Source organism: Polypterus senegalus, chromosome 6 (genome assembly GCF_016835505.1).
Source record: "Polypterus senegalus isolate Bchr_013 chromosome 6, ASM1683550v1, whole genome shotgun sequence".
Lineage (NCBI taxonomy): Eukaryota > Metazoa > Chordata > Cladistia > Polypteriformes > Polypteridae > Polypterus > Polypterus senegalus.
This window is the reverse complement of record NC_053159.1, coordinates 180682921-180700954: the sequence shown is the minus strand read 5'-3', so window position 1 is coordinate 180700954 and position 18034 is coordinate 180682921. Positions and strand designations below refer to the sequence as shown.

Here is an 18034-nt window from a genome sequence, read left to right as displayed (position 1 = left end):
GGATAATAGTGTGCTTGTTCATGAATGAGTGAGTAAATCCGTCGTCTTTGCATTATATAGATTTGTTTTTATCTATTGAGCCATTCTAACAAGCCTAATTTCCCTCTGGAGACAAAGTGCTATCTTCCTATCTATTATACAGTGCCTTTCACATCCGTCTATATAACAAAGCCTTTATCTATATCATAACTGTACATTAGCATTTCATACAACTGGTTTTATTTTAGTCTGTTTGCTGTGGACGCTGTGCTGTGCATTTACTATTTTTTTACGCCAAATGTCAATTAAAGACGTCATTTGGCCAGAGGTGTACAAACTTTTGCAGTAAAAGATGAAACCTGGCCGGGGGGCGTATACTTTTCTTGGCACTGTTTACTATTTAAGCTGCAGCCTAACATGTGAGTTTACCTTAAACGATGCCAGCAATTTGTTTTTAAGAATTGAAGTTTTTTTTTTTTTTTTACGTTTACATCTCCCACTTGGAAACAGCCCTGCGGAGAAGGGCGATGTGGTTGGATGAATCCAGCCAAGCTTTGCCCTCGTGGCACACACCCCCCTCTTCTATTTGAAGTTCTAAAATAGGGCCCAAAACGTTCCGTGCCAGTGGAACACACCCTGATGGGTTTACAGAGGAACATCTGGCAACTAACGGGGCACTCAACCCCTGAGATGCTCCCAGTGTCGCACAAATTTTAGCGCTGGCCTTTTAACTGTCCCCGTCTTTTTCCACGTTGTCTTCAATAATCACCGCTCGTTTTTCTCCGACCTCTGCGTTGCTGGCTGGCGTGCGGCGTGCTCCGCAGTCCGCGCCGAGGGCGAAGCTCCTCCAAGGGAAGTTTGGCGGTTTTAACATCGAGCGGCTTGGAAGCGCCAAGAGGAGCAGCGGCCGCACATCTGGCAGGGTTGCATCATTGCCTTGCAAAAGGTCCCGGATTGAGAAAAGTCCCTGCGGCTAATAATATCCTCCTCGGCGCCGCCGCCGCTGCTGTCGCTGCCTAGAAGACGTTGCCGCGAGCCTACTGAGTAAGCGAACGTGCGCCTGCCAGCCCGCTCGTCCGCCGTAACAGTGATGTGAGACGCCACCAGCGAGCCGGTAAGTGCCACGACGAAACTCGAAAAGTGCTCACCCGCGACTTGCTGACATTGTTTGAATTTTCTTCGAACTGTTGCGCTCTTAGCGGGGGATGGGAGCGTCGTACTGTGTTTTTGGGAAGGGTGGCGTTTGGAAGAAGGAGCTGCCGCTGCTGCTTCGTGTTTACGGAGGGCATCACTTCGGCGAAACTCCACCAAGTGCGCGCGGCCGCGGCGGAGCGCGCGTGTTCGATGACAACTAAATCAAACGCGCTAGCGGGGCGAAGACTGGACGGCAGACTTTTAAATCGCAAGTCCGCGAGTCTGCAGCTGCCCCTTACGGACCATCTCTAACTTGTTGGAGGCGCGGTATCTGCCGGGGCTGGCTCGCGGACAGATTGGTTCAGATCGCCATGCCCAGGACTGGCAGTGCTTATTTCATTCGATGAGGCAGCAGTGTTTGAGTGAGGGGATTCCTTCCCACTGGTTTTTGAGGTTGAATAATGTACGGTGTCTACTTAGCTTGTGGCCACTCCACATAGAGCTTACATGTGTGGTCACCCAGTGGTCAGTGTGATCTGCTATGTGATCTGCTGTGCCACGTCCTTCTGTGGAGAGTCCAATGAGGCTGGCAGTCCTGTGGTCCACCCACTGATCTCGTGGTCATCTGGTTATGAGGCCACTTGGGCAGCAGTTTGTAACCATCCGCTGGTCAAGCCTTTTGATGCCAGTTAGAAAGCGGTATCTGGTCTAATAGCTGTGGTCGATCATCAGGCAGCGCTGCACATGTTCATTTGAGCAAAAGTCTTCGGTGCTTTCAACAGTTCACTGAAATGTTTGTCTTAGAAGGTTATCTTCTGGTGTGGTACGGCAGCGTAAAAGATGAACGAAATATGTGTGTTATTTCACAATCATTTTTATTTTTTTAAAAGTATTGCATTATTTCACAATAATTACTGCATTATTTTGCAGCCAGAATTTTGCAGTTATTGTTATTTTCCAAAAGTATTGCAATATTTTGCAATAATCATTGTGTTATTTCGTAAAAGAGTTGCAATATTTTACCATTCTTACCGTTGTTTTCCGAAAGTACTGCATTATTTCACAATAATTGTTGTGTTGTCTTGCAAAAAATGTCAATATCTTGCAGTCATCATTGTTATTTCCTCAAAGTATTGCATTCTTTCACAGTCATTAGTGCATTATTTTGCAAAAGAATTTCACGATTTTGTATTCATTATTGTTAATTCCTAAAAGTATTGCATTATTTCACAATAATCATTTTGTTATTTTGTAAAAGAATTTCAGTATTTTACAGTTATCATTAATTTGCAAAAGTACTGCATGATTTCACATTAATTATTGTGTTATTTTTGCAAGATATTGCAAGAATTCTTTTTTAATCATTATTATTTCCTAAACGTATTACATTATTTCACAATAATTATTTTTATTTTGCAAAAGAATTTCAATATTTTGTAATCATCATTGCTATTTCCCAAAGGTATTGCCTTATTTCACAATAATCATTGTGTTATTTTGTATATGAATTTAAATATTTTAAAATTATTATTATTTTCCATAAGAACTACATAATTTCACCATAATTGTGTTATTTTGCAAAAGAATTTCAATATTTTGTGATATTTCCTAAAAGTATTGTATTATTACACAATAATTATTGCATTATTTTGTAAAAGAATTTCAGTGTTTTGCGATCATTATTGCTATTTCCCAAAAGTATTGCCTTATTACACAATGATCATTGTGTTATTTTGTATATCCATCCATTATCCAACTCGCTATATCCTAGCTACAGGGTCATGGGGGTCTGCTGGAGCCAGTCCCGGCCAACACAGGGTGCAAGGCAGGAAACCAACCCCGGGCAGGTTGCCAGCACACCTCAGGTTATTTTGTATATGAATTGTAATATTTTAAAATTATTATTATTTTCCAAAAGTACTGCATTATTTCACAATAACTATTGTGTTATTTTGCAAAAGAATTTCAATATTTTACAATAATTATTATAAATTTGCAAGGCTATTGTCTGCTGCTCTCATATCATCATTCCCAGTCAGTTTCGGTTTCAGCTATTTCAGAGTTTTGGTTTCAGCTATTGATCGAGAGATTAAGCAAGCATGTAGCTTGCAATTAAATAATAAAAACTGAACAAATGTTATAACAATCATGTTCATTTCATTATTTCTCAAAGACACTGACTTTTGGGGTCGATAATAACATCATGCAGGCAGTGTGGTGTAATAGTTGTGAATTTCCCCTTGGGATTAATAAAGTATCTATCTATCTATCTATCTATCTATCTATCTATCTATCTATCTTTTATATAGTGCCTTTCTATCTATCTATCTATCTATCTATCTATCTATCTATCTATCTATCTATCTATCTATCTATCTATCTATCTATCTATCTATCTATCTACTCTGAGCAAGTCAATTAGAAAAACAAATGGAAATGGAACCAATTGTATCATTATTTTCGTAAATCATCCTTGGAGAAAGGCATCAGCCAAAGAAGTAAACGTAAATGTGCTCTGACAGTCTAGTGACAGATGTTGAAGAAGAGGTTAAGCATGTGCATAGTGTGCGATCAAGTGACAAGAACTGACCAAAAGTTCTAGAATATGCATTTTAATCCTGCATGGGCTAAGAGGTACATTTAATCCACTTAATTAGTGTCATAGGAATGCAATGATTATTCTCACAGCAACACATGTGTGTAAAGCAAGAAGCAAACTGGTGGACGATACATCAGCTGATTACAGTTCACAATCACAGAGCCAATCAGCAGAGAGTGTGCTGCATGTAATCTGGTTATACAAACCTACACGTAACACAGGTTTTGTTTTAGTCTTATTATTTGCTATAGATATTTTGGAACAGTGTGATTTGGTGGCCCAATGAATTGTATTCATACCACAAATCTGCAAGAGCTCAGGTCGGAGATGGAAAAAGGGAATGGATGTTATTTACGTTTCCTCCCACAATCCAAAGACATGCAGGTTAGGTGGATTGGCGATTCTAAATTGGCCTTGGTGTGTGGGTGTGTTTGTGTGTGTCCTGCGGTGGGTTGGCACCCTGCCCAGGATTGGTTCCTGCCTTGTGCCCTGTGTTGGCTGGGATTGGCTCCAGCAGACCCCCGTGACCCTGTATTCGGATTCAGCGGGTTAGAAAATGGATGGATGGATGTTATTTACATCCCAGCACGTGAAGGACTAAATGTGTTTTGTTAGTTGAGAAGTATTACTGACACATTTCCAGTGTTAAACAGGTAATCGTATGCAGTTTAGCACACTCACTGATACAATCAATCCACAAATGCACACGGAGCACATGCAGACCCCATACAGACCCTGGTGGTGTGAGTCAGGAATGACAGCTCTGCGCTACCACTCTGTATATATTAAAACACATGTGCTAAACTTTAACCAGATTAATTACATTTACTTTTAATCTGGTTAATCTACAGCATTTGTTCATCCTTTAATTACAATAGCTGAAATAGAGGAGACTGAAAATGATTGGCTCAATAATATGACAGCAAAATAACACAAGAAGTATTGTGAAATAATGTGATACTTTTGTGAAATAACACAATTATAATAGGCTTCCATAGATTAGTGTGTCCATAGAAAAGAGCATATTTTAGAATTCCAAATATTCACTTTCCAAAAAGTGAAGCAGTATAAAAAGATATATGAATGCCCTTAAAGAAAGAAAGATACTCACATTGTAGTGGACCACCTTCTAGTCGTAAATATCAGATCTTTGTAGGCATACGGCCCGGTGCTTGATCACAGTGCTAATGGTACATGACATCATTTGGAGTTGAACCAAAGTGATGAACTGAAACAGAAACGGCCATGTAGGGGGAAATAAAACTGGGCAAGGGATCACCAGACTGAAAAATGAAGATGCTGGTAGACTTGGCTGTTTGACCTGCAAATCTTAACACCATGGGAAAAGTGAGCATAATGACAAGACACAAATGCGGTCCTCCTGCATCATCAAAGTTTCTCTCAAGAGGACAGATGTTTCCAGTTGTGCCCTTTGTCAGGCACAAACAAACAGGCAAGGTTTAGGGCTGGAAATGCATCAGTCAGCCACAGAAATTGAGCGCAGCAAATGACAAATTCATGAAGCTTACTTCCTGTTTTAAATCAGAAGATATCCAGCCCTGCTATCAGTGCAAAACGGGCAGAAACCACTGTGACTGTGGTACGTCTATCTTCAGTCCAGAGTAGACTTATCAGAAGTGGTCTTCAAGGAAGAGTTGTGACCAAAAAAACATTCTATTGAGGTAGAAATAAACTCAAATGACTCACCAACACACAAAAACACTGAGTCTAGGGTGCAGGAAAATGGCAGCAGGTGCCCTGGAGTGATGAGTCAAAACCTGAAATTTGTGGCTCCTACAGAAAGCAGTTTGTCCACTAGGACTAGGGGGGTGCGATACACAGACGAATGTCTGCAGGTAAATGTGATGCATGATGGAGGAACCCTGCGGGTTCGGTGTTGCATTCCTGCAAACGGAGTTGGTGATTTGATCAAAACTGATGACCCCTCTACTGCTGAGAAATGCAGATTTTTATCCATCATGTTGTATCATCAATGGAGGAGGCGTCACATAAATCCCAATGTCATCCTGCAATTCTGTGGTGTAGGAATAACCACTGACATGGCTATAATCATCGAGGACTATCAGCAGTGAAAAGAGGAATATATGGGAATATATGGAGTGTAAAGGCACAAGAGACAAAAGAAAGCAGGCAGGCAAACCCTGTATATTAAATGGTGGGCAAAAAGTGTTAAGAAAAAAAACACATTGTTAAGTGAAAAAGGTTGAGTTGCCCTGAAAGTTCAGTCCTCCTACCCAAGATGGTGACATTTCTTATGAAGGATTCTGGGAGGAAGAGGTGGATCCAGGTGATCTGACCCCGGAAATGACATCATGGGTGGAAATACATCAGTCTTCCTTTCTACAGAAGGGAAAGGAGAAGAGAAATCATTATTACGCAGTGTCCCTTCTTGTCTTGACAGAGAATTGCATTAACATAAGCCCTTGAGCTGCTCCCCAAGAGCACGCATCTGACCGTTGTCACTCACTATGTACATTGTATGTGTGTATATATTTATATATATATCCATCCATCCATTTTCCAACCCGTTGAATCCGAACACAGGGTCACGGGGGTCTGCTGGAGCCAATCCCAGCCAACACAGGGCGCAAGGCAGGAACCAATCCCGTGCAGGGCGCCAACCCACCGCAGTTTATATATATATAATATATATCATTCATCCATCCATTCATTCTGTATCCACCATATCTTTAGCAGGGTCTCAGGGAAGCCAGAGCCTATCTCAGTAAGTGTAGAGCACAAAGCAGGAGCAATCCCTGTACAAGGATCAGTCCATCACATATAAATATCCATCCATCCATCTATTTTGCAACCCGCTGAATCCGAACACAGGGTCACGGGGGTACATATAAATATACAATATATATTATATACTGTGTATATATATATATATATATATATATATATACTGTCAGAGGTTTAAAACTTAGGTTAGGTCAACTCTGCTTTAAGACCGACAGAGGGTTTTTAAGTAATCAACAGAAGTTGGGACACTTCTGCAAATTGTTTGCTTCAACTAGCAAAGCTTAATTTGCTTTAATTGCTGGAGAACATCTGTAAGCTGTAACCTATTAGTTGCTCCTTGAAGAAGGCCCATTTGTAATATTCTGAGATTTCTTTTTTCAGTTTTTCTAACCTAAACTTTAAATTTAAACCTCTGGCAGTTTACTGCTTACCTTTCACCATTTTAGGTCATTCCTTGCATTTCAACTGATTAAATTTGGAGAAAAAATGGAAAAAAAATTAAGTGTTCTAAAATCTTTGTCCGATAGTGTGTATGTATGTATCTATATCTATATCTATATATATATATATATATATATTGTGGTCCCGGCCAGGGCTGGAGCCCGGCTGGGACGCCCAGGAGGACCAGAGGAGGGCTTGTGCCTCCTCCAGACCGCGAGGGTACGTCCGTCCTGGTTATGTTGTGGGCCTCGGGTACAACGCTTGGAAGCCCAGCCCTGTAAGGACCCGTGGCCACCGCCAGGCGGCGTCCCGGTGCCGGAATATCCCGTGTGGTCGCCGGCCGGGCTCGCCCAAGAGGACCGGAGGAGGGCTTGTGCCTCCTGCAGACCGCATGGGGGCGATCGCCCTGGTTGTATTGGGGGCCACGAGTAGATGGCTTGGAAGCCCAACCCTGTAGGGGCCCGTGGCCACCGCCAGGCGTGCGCCCAGGTGCCTGAGGAACCCTGGAGCCCAGCACTTCCGCCACACCAGGAAGTGCTGGGGAGAAGACGACAGGGACACCCGGACGGCTTCGGGTGCGCAGCCGGCACTTCCGCCACACTGGGGTGTGGCTAGGACTGATTGCCGGGAAGCAGCTGGAGCCCATCCGGGTTCCCATTTAAGGGGCCGCCTCCCTCCAGTCAGAGACAAGAGTCGGGTGGAAGAGTGGCAACGTCTGGAGAAGGGAGGAGGCAGTAAGAAGAAAAGAAAGAAAGAGAGAGAGAGAGAGAAAAGAGAAGAAGAAAAGAGAAGGCATTGGAGTGGCCTGGACTGAGGGGTATTGGGGATTAGTGAGCTGAATTGTAAAAAGAGATGAAGAATAAACGTGTGTTTGTGGGTGACATTAACGTGTCTGCCTGTCTGTGTCCGGGGCAAGGTTCACAATATATATATATATATATATATACTTGGAGATTTGCCCTCTGCTTGCTTCGCTTGCCAACCCCCCTGGCCTGCACTATGCACCAGCCACTTTGCGTCTCTGCCTCTCCCGTTGTGAAGAGGGGGGCTGAACGCACCCCAAGGATACGCGGTCGCTCCTCCGAAGTCCCCTTTTAACCAGTGATACAATGGGAAACACATACACTTTTTTTTACCTCCTGTTTGCTCGATCAGCTGCTGGCTTGCTGCTGCTGCCATGCTGTGTGACCTCGATCTCGCGCAGCGCTTCGAACGTTTAAAAGCTTGTACAGCAGCTGTCCTACTCTTTGGCTTTTATTTCCGGCCCCAGATGTGGTCAAATTTCTTGGCACAAACTCTCATCTCGTGGGACGCGAGCTCTTGATATTTTTTAGTTTATAATTTAAAAACAGAATAAGAATCTGAATATCTAACGACATCACATTAAATTTCGATACATTCTGAAAAGAATGACACCAAACATATATATGTAGGTTTTAAAATAAGCCCGATTTAAAGCGTGACATAAAATCATTGCACAAAATCGTTGCACTTTTAGGCTTAGGATTTTATACATATATATATATATATATATAGGTTCAACCAAGCAGTTGACAATGCCAATTAATACTAAAGAAGTTTAAAAATGATCAAAAGCAACAGGTACATGAGGGTGCAAATAAGCACAGCCAAGGCTGAAGTTAGAAATCAAATGAACGCCTAGTGGTCAGCTTGGTCTCCCGGTCCTGTATGAATTTCCACTTCAGGTTGTTGTGGTCCTTTTATCTGGTGGTTATGGAAACAGGCAGGACTTGGTAGAAGATGCAGAAATGACCTCATTGTTTTTCTGAAGCCTCTGGATTGTGGACACAGATGTCCCTCCTTGGCTTGGTGTGTAATTGCGTACCTTTCCAGAGTCATGAAGAAGACTCCAAAGAGCTTTTGCTTATCAGTATATATTGCAGTAAATATGTTTAGCACTTTATGTAAGCTGTTTTCTGTTGATTTTGTACTCTCACTATTTTGGGCATTTGCTTGTAGTATGTACACGTGATAATAAATATGAACTTGAACTTGAGTCCACCGAAGCAGCATTGTCTGGCCGTTCAGTTGTCAGTCCATAGAGCAGGGCTTTTCAAGTTCAGTCCTGGAAGGCCGTAGTGACCACAGGTTTTTGCTCCAACTCTCTTTCTCAATCAGAACTCAATTCTTGTTTATAACAAAACTTGTTTTTTTTTTTTAATTTTATTTTATGGCTTTTATGTGGTTATGTCAGGACACTCATAAAATTCAGACTTGTCTTCTCTAAGAGTGTCAATCAAATGGCGTGAGGCCTGGACTAAATTAGTAATTCTCAGTCTTTCACTTTTTTGTGTTGTTTTCTTTCCAATATTTTATTTAAAAAGAGACTTCATAATACACACACACACACACTCACACAGATTGTCAGTTGTTGAGCTGCTGTAATTGTTAATTAGTTTAGTAATTAAAGGTTGTAAATCTCAACAAGCAATTCATGAAAATGCAGTAAGGATGTTTAGCTTTGAGGATTTCATGCCCTTATTGTCAGTTCACTTTGGCTGCAGTGTTTCACCAGTACTGTACTACTGGGGGTCCTTTGAGGCTGCAGATTCTGGGCAGTCAGGTGTCAGTCCAAAGAAAGTTGTGTCACATTTCTGAGAAACAACTGAGGCAGCACTTAGCACTTGTTAGTCACCCTACGGTCAAGCTGTGGAGGGTCTTGTCTGGTTTTGAGACCATATAAGAAGAAGTGTTTGGTTCCCATGTCCATGTGCTGTTTTGAAGTCACATGTTTATCACAAGTCAAGCTAATGAGGATGTTGCCTTGTATTGACCTCCATATAATAAGAAGTGTTTGGTCATCTCAGTGTTGGTGTTTTTTTACACTTCCATGAGTCCACTGCGGCTACAGAATCTGCTAAATAAGAAGGTAGCCTAAAAGAGGCAAGGGTCACTTGCTTGTGATTGTGAGATCATGACGTGCTGTGTTGTTAACACAATGGGATTGCAGTTTCTGGTCATCTAGTAGTCAACCCACATAGGCTCCCATGTGAGCTCATTCAAGTCTGCGTCCATATAAGCTGCTCAATCTAGTCACCACACACTCCATTGTGAGGCCATATGAAATACTGCGTCTCATTATGCCAGTGAGAGGTCAGTGAACCTGCAGTTTCTGGTCATCCAGTGGTCATTCCATGAGTCTTTATTAAAGGCAGAGGCTGACGTTTCTGTGTATCTAAAGGTCAAGCTACAGACTTCCTGATCCTGTTGTGAGGCCTTATATGGTGCCGTGTTTGGCCATGTTGCGCTTTAACCACAAAGCATTTGAATCACACTTCTGTGAGTCCACTGCAGTCGCATTATCTCTTTCCCCAACGGCCACCACACAGAGGCTCCTTTATGTTGCCGAGGCTGCAGTTGTAGTTTGCCATACAGTTGCCCTTTGGTCAGGCTTCAGAAGGTTTGGTCACCCTTTTCTGAGAAGATTTATGATGGGATGTTTAATTATGCTGCGGTGGACTGGCGCCCTGCCTAGGGGTTTGTTTCCTGCCTTGCGCCCTGTGCTGGCTGGGATTGGCTCCAGCAGACCCCCGTGACCCTGTAGTTAGGATATAGCAGGTTGGATAATAGATGGATGGATGGTTTGATTATGCTGTTGAGAGATCACTCTGTTGCACTTTCTTGCTGCAGGTCCAGAATGTCTACATAATAACATCAGAAATTGGAGAAACGAGAGGAGACCATTCAGTCCATCGTGCCCATTTTGTTTAGCTCATAGCTAACCTGTTCCAATATCTCATCCAGATTCTCCTTAAAGATTGTCAAGGTTTCTGCTTCAACTCCATGTCTCGGTTTTTTGTTCCACAGTACCACAACTCTTTGCGTAAAGAAGCGCTTCCTTAAGTGCAATTCTCCTTCATTTCCAATGGTGTCCTCAAGTATGCAGTTCACCCTTAAACTGAAGGAATATTGCTGGATCTGCTTTATCAGTGTCTTTGAGGATTTAAATACCTGGATGAGGTCCCCATGCAGTCTCCTCTGTTCGAGACTAAACAGGTTTAATTCCCTGAGTCGGTCACAGTAGGACATGTCCTTATGTCCCATGATGCACTTGGTTGCTCTCTTCTGCACAGCTTCAAGTGCTGTGTTGTCTTTCTCATCCCGTGGTGACCAGAACTGCACGTAATACTCCAGATGAGGTCTTATGTAGTGTATCTTCTCTACTTCTTCGTCTTCTTGTCCTGTCATTGACATACTGTATACACCGGTATAACAATGATGTCTATTGGTTCTCCTTTAAGTTTCAGTTCAGGTAATATATTACCTTTCTCTTTTATCCCGGTAAGATGATTAGAGTACACCTCACAATGACAGTGACTTCTGTATGTGGCTGTCATCTGTACATTTCCATTTGTAAGTTCATTTGTCATTCACTTACGAGTGCAGTTTACTGAGGCTGCTTTTAGTTTTTATAGCCTGTAGCGTCTAAGGCAGGGGTCCTCAACTCTGGTCCTGGAGGGCCCCACTGGCTGCAGGTTTACATTCTAACCCTCCTCTTAATTAGTGACCTGTTTTTGCTGCCAATTAACTTCTTTTGAATTCATTTTAATTGACTTGTTTTTAAAGATTTGTTCCCCTGAATTGCTTCCTTTCTTTCCTTAAATGGCACTCAAACAGAAATGAAATGTGAAGTGAGGGAGCCAACAGAAGACCAACTAAGTCAGGGGCCTCCAAATCCAACCAATTTCGCTCCAGCCAGTTGCTTCATCAGGTGCTGAGTCTCGTTGTTAATTAAACTCGTTCTTTAATTCCGTGGCTTGTTGCTGCTCTCATTGTGCAATAAGCAGACATTTCTGAAACGGTCGATTTTCTCTTTCTAAGAGCTCTGGTCAAATGTTTTGGAGACCTGAGCGGATCAACATACCTGAGACCTTCACCTGTCTTTATTTTCAGGTATTGTGTGATGGACACCAAGTGTTTTGGCTCATTTTGTATCTCATTATTGTTTGGCTGCAAATTAAGGAAAAAGAAACAATTGAGGGGTCCGTGTCTTCAAGAGCAAGTCAATTAAAATGAATTCAAAAGAAGTTAACTAGCAGCAAAAACAGGTCACTAATTAAGAAAAGGGTTAGAATGAAAACATGCAGCCATTGTTGTCCTCCAGGAGTGGAGTTGGGGACCCCTGGTCTAGAGAGACACTGGAGACTCTAGTTGTCCTTTTGTTGACACCTCTTTATAATTTGTAGTGATTCAGCAGTCCAATCATGGATGGTTTTAGAAACGTCTTTTTGGATTACTAGGGGGCTCGCTTCACTCGCCTGGCTGGTAATCCAAAAAGACGTTCCTAAAAGCAAAGTGGCTACCCTCCAGCCACTTTGTGTCTCTGCCTCTCGCATATGTGGATTTCACTTTCACCAAACAACAAATCTTTTAATTCTCACAGATAGGCCTCTTCTTCTCCTAAAAGAAGAAACTACTTTTACCTGATGGCAACATGAATTAGATGATCTGCAAGTCTCTGACTTAAACTTGAAAGCAGAACAATATGTCATATCACCTATGTCTGTATATTCAATCTCTTTTTGCTGTTCCATCATTTCACCGAGTAATAATTTCCATTTGTTTGTGCTAATGCAATCTTTATTTTCATTTTTTTTGAGACTTTCGAATTTTTGTACGTTCATTATCTCTACCTTGCTCTGCATGCCGTTTTTAAACCTCTTTACGACATTCTACTTCTCTTTGTCTTTTATTTCGACCCTGGGCGTTGTTAAATCTCATCACGGAACCAGAAATTATCTCTCTGAAAAAATCACGTCTCGTCGACCCTGGGCGTTGTTAAATCTCTTCACGGGACTCTCTGAAAAAATCACGTCTCGTCCCTGGCTAAAAAGTCTTGTCTCATCCCAGGATTTTTTATACAAGGGTGACATAGAAAAATGGGAACTTTTGAAAAACCCAATAAAAATAGAAGAAATCCAACAAAAAAAAATGTATTGACAGCAATTGAACCTTTTAAGAGACAGTAATCCAAATTATCAATGTCTGAGAATTGCGTCCTGTAGATGGCGTCCTCCTGTACGTATGCATTCTTCCAATCTGCTGTTGAGGTTCTCCATTGATCACTGCAACATCTCAGCTGGGATACCACGAGTTTCGTCTTGAATTCTTTGTTTCAATTCTTTCAGTGTCCTTGGCCGAGTCGTGTAGACCCGACTCTTAAGGTAGCCCCACAAGAAAAAATCACAAACGGACAAATCCGGTGATCTTGAGGGCCAGGGAATGTCACCGAATCTTGAGATGACACGGTGACCGAACAATTCTCGCACAGCTGCCATTGATTGCCTTACAATTGATTACTAAATGACTAAATGGCGAGACTGTTTACAGCTCAAGGTCCCTGTTCCGCAGTGCTGCCAACTGTACATGGCTGCCACTACGCATTTCAAAAGTTCCCGTTTTTCTGTGTCACCCTGTATAATAGAGAGATACAGTGTATTGGTTTTCCGGTCGCGCTATGTGAGGCATTATACCATATAAACTGGATTATCTTGACACTCTACTGGGAGTTTGTATGTACTGAAGTGTCCAGTCAGCCCATGGAGGTTTAAGCCTTTATGTTAGTGCCACTAATGCCACGTTCTGTAATGTCACTGGTCAGTTTATGGTGAGCCGTGCAGGGTCAGAGTATTCAGGAAATTCCCTTGTGAGGCCACATGGTGTGTATTCTGTGACCATTAAGGGGATCAATTTAGGACATTAAGACAGAAGCTGCTGATCATCCACAGATGTCCTTGGCCAGCCTGCTAAGAGTCCATATGAGGATCAGAGTCTGTTTATTTTGTTGAGCATCCACTAAGGTTGCAGTTTCTGGTTAATGTGCTGTAAATAAGCTCTTGAGAATGATCGGCCTCCAGTGGCTTTTAATGTCTTTCTGTGACATCAGTAAGGCTGCAGTGTCCAGTTCTTCTCAACCAGCAGTGAGCCAGTGGAGACTCTGGTCATTATCTTATTAGTACCTGAAGGATGCAGTTTGAGTCCCAGTACACTTGGCTCATCATAAGCCCGACTTTCATTATTATCAGGCACTCAGCCTTCCTTTATGGTGACTGCACATGCCACAGTGTCTGGGTTTCTGTTACGCGAGGGACAAAGCCAGCTGCTTATCTCTATGGCTGGTTCAGTGTGGCTGCTCGTGAAATTTGCATTTTGTTTTACCAGTTTGTAGTATGAAAGTTTGGACTGCAAAGGCAGAATCTTAAAAACATTTATATACTTTTTATATTTTTCACACATACAGCTTTTCATTTTTGGTTTACAAGTAGCAATTCTTTGGATTTACAGTATCTGCACACATACTGTATGTGTCAATTTAATGTTCCAAAAATATTCATAAAGTTCTTTGAAGGTGCTCAGGAATGCCGCCTTTACTCCCAACATGGTTTTTAAAAAGTCATTCCACATATAAATAGAACACATAATCTTGTCCTTTTTTTGTCGACTTAAAATTAGAATACATTTTACACATGAAACAGAATCTTCTTGTCACAAAATCAAAAGAAGGCCAAAGTAAGGTTTGGGACAGCCACCCCTATGACATTCCTTGGCTTCAAAATGGTTTAAATGTGTACAGATTAGAGTCCAGAACAGAACTGAGGAGATGGAGGAAAGATGGCGGCTTTAAAGGCCAGTATAGGAAGTGACAGCAAAGGGGCAGGAACCGGAAGGGTCTTCATCCATAGGCTCACACCCGGAAGTGACGAAGGGGCCGGAACCAGGAATGACGTCATCAGGGCCAGGTGGAATTTCCCGTGAATGGTCTACAGAAAAGTGAGAAAAAGAGTTAGTGCACTCTGCTACCTCCCGGTCTGACTCAGAATTTCTCTCATTCAAGCCCTTTAACTGCCTGCAGTTAACGTGCGTGACACTTTATTTCACAGTATTTAAAAAAAGCTTCATGACGCATATTTCAGGTGCCATTCATAAAATTAGAATATCATGACAAAGTTGATTTAGTTCAGTAATTCAATTTAAAAAGTGAAACTTGTATATTAGATTTACTCATTACACACAGATGTATTTCAAATGTTTATTTCTTTTAATTTTGATGATTATAACTGACAACTAATGAAAGTCCCAAATTCAGTATCTTGGAAAATTAGAATATTGTGAAAAGGATCAACATTGAAGACACCTGGTGCCACACTCACTCTAATCAGCTAATTAACTCCAAACACCTGCAAAAGCCTTTAAATGGTCTCTCAGTCGAGTTCTGTAGGCTACACAATCATGGGGAAGACTGCTGACTTGCCAGTTGTCCAAAAGACGACCATTGACACCTGGCACAAGGAGGGCAAGACACAAAAGGTCATTGCTAAAGAGGCCGGCTGTTCACAGAGCTCTGTGTCCAAGCACATTAATAGAGAGGCGAAGGGAAGGACAAGATGTGCTAGAAAAAAGTGGACAAGCAATAAGGATAACCGCTTGGACCCTGGAGAGGATTGTGAAACAAAACTGTGGGGGAGATTCACAAAGAGTGGACTGCAGCTGGAGTCAGTGCTTCAAGGACCACCAGGCACAGACGTATGCAAGACATGGGGTTCAGCTGTCGCATTCCTTGTGTCAAGCCACTCTTGAACAAGAGACAGCGTCAGAAGCGTCTCGCCTGGGCTAAAGACAAAACTGCTGCTGATTGGTCCAAAGTTATGTTCTCTGATGAAAGTCAATTTTGCATTTCCTTTGGAAATCAAGGTCCCAGAGTCTGGAGGAAGAGAGGAGAGGCACAGAGTCCACATTGCTTGAGGTCCAGTGTAAAGTTTCCACAGTCAGTGATGGTTTGGGGTGCCATGTCATCTGCTGGTGTTGGTCCATTGTGTTTTCTGAGGTCCAGGGTCAATGCAGCCGTCTACCAGGAAGTTTTAGAGCACTTCATGCTTCCTGCTGCTGACGAACTTTATGGAGATGCAGATTTCATTTTCCAACAGGACCTGACACCTGCACACAGCGCCAAAGCTACCAGTACCTGGTTTAAGGACCATGGTATCCCTGTTCTTGATTGGCCAGCAAACTCGCCTGACCTTAACCCCATGGAAAATCTATGGAGTATTGTGAAGAGGAAGATGAGATACGCCAGACCCAACAATTCAGAAGAGCTGAAGGCCACTATCAGAGCAACATGGGCTCTCCTAACACCTGAGCAGTGCCACAGACTGATCGACTCCATGCCACGCCGAATTGCTGTAGTAATCCTGGCCAAAGGAGCCCCAACTAAATATTGAGTGCTGCACATGCTCATACTTTTCATGTTCATAACTTTCAGTTGGCCAACATTTCTACAAATCCTTTTTCTGCATTGGTCTTAATTGATATTCTAATTTTCCGAGAGACTGAATTTGGGACTTTCATTAGTTGTCAGTTATAATCATCAAAATTAAAAGAAATAAACATTTGAAATACATCAGTTTGTGTGTAATGAATGAATCTAATACACAAGTTTCACTTTTTGAATGGAATTACTGAAATAAATCAACTTTGTCATGATATTCTAATTTTATAACCGGCTCCTGTAGTTAGATAGATAGTGTGACCATGGTGATGAGATAAAATAAAGGATTTTTAATCTTTTCTCCACAGCAATCAGCCACAATAACGCTACACAATCATGATAATGACATTTCCTCCTCCTCTCTACCTCTGCTAAGTGTTGCCCACTACCTCTTTAATGTGAGGCAGCAGGCACCCTTTTATGCCAGACCCAGGAATGCTTCTGGTGCCACGCCATGTCTTCCAGGAAACACTTCTGGGCCATTAAGAAAGTAGGGAGTAGACAGCAGCCAATATCGGTACATAAAGGCTGTAGCGACTCCAGCTGAATGATGGTCAGCTCTCAGACTGATGGTTTATGAATGTTTATTACCGTTTCCGTGACCTTGTCTCATAAACACACCGTAAGAACTATAAAGGCAGAGTACAAAATAAAAATCATGTAAATAACTTAACATAGACATCTGTAACTTTTGTTTTACATATAATACAGAGAAATTAATACCTTATTCACTTTTCAGCGAGGTGCTTGTTTCTTAACCCCATATGTCGCTATTTTCCTTTCCTATTCCCGGCAAAAACTGCACAATTAATTATGTAAACCAAAGACACCCAATAAGTTATCAAAATAAAAGTCACTCAAACACTGTGGTTCAAGCCCTGCTGAAGCATCATGTGTCCTTTACAAGGACCCCGAGTGGGCTGCATTCACTCTATATCCCAAGCACACTTGTGGGTGTCCCAGCTGGGTTCCCATATGAGGACCACTGCCACCTGGTGTATGGGGGATGGAACAACTCCCAGTTCTCGGTTTCTTTCAGTCCGTCTCTTAAATGATAACGGCCGGGCACAAAGTTATTTTTCCTTCCTTCCGACCAATTCATTTGCCATTCTGCTCTGGCCCCCATCCAGGTAATGAATCCTCCTCCTTTCCAGCCGGGATGCCCATTGTCTCCTTATAACAGATAGATAGATAGATAGATAGATAGATAGATAGATAGATAGATAGATAGGTAAGGGGCTATATAAAAGATAGATAGATAGATAGATAGATAGATAGATAGATAGATAGATAGATAGATAGATAGATAGATAGATAAGGCAATATATATCTTTTTTTTTTAGCTGAAGCTCAAATATGGTTACAACATACAAGTCCATTCAATGTTTCATTAACAGTTCATCAGTTCACTATTAAACAGTTCAGCCCCGAGGTTGTTGTTGCTGATAAGATATTATTTGCCCAGTTACACTCAGTAACTTGGAATGCAGAGTGACTTGTATTTCCACTTCTTTAACAGGGATGCCACGTAAGAATTAGATCGATAGTGTGGAAACCAGCCCGGACACCAACACAGACAGACACAGGAACAGTCCCGAACACACACTTTTAATTATAAATTAAAGTCTCGCACACAACACAGTGCCCCTGCACCAAACACTCTTTCAAAGTCCGGGCCTCTTTCTGGTCCTTCTTCCACTGCCTCTGCTCTGCTCTTCTCCTCCGAGCTTTGTCTTCTTCCTCCCGACTCTGGCTAACGACTGGAGGAAGGCGGCCTCTTTTATATCCACCCGGATGTGCTCCAGGTGCCGTCTGGCGATCTTCCTGTG

The 18034-nt window shown here is 42.2% G+C and overlaps 1 protein-coding gene across 2 annotated transcripts in view; it reads left to right on the top strand.

The window, feature by feature from the left end:
- The first annotated feature begins 620 nt into the window (after window positions 1-620).
- Window positions 621-18034, top strand: part of wipf1a (WAS/WASL interacting protein family, member 1a) — a 205605-nt gene continuing 188191 nt past the window's right edge. The window contains exon 1 of one of the 2 annotated variants that reach the window (XM_039757670.1): window positions 621-1093. The gene's annotated coding sequence lies outside the window, so the exon portion shown is untranslated. The remainder of the gene's footprint in view (window positions 1094-18034) is intronic. The other variant, XM_039757669.1, reaches the window with a different exon arrangement.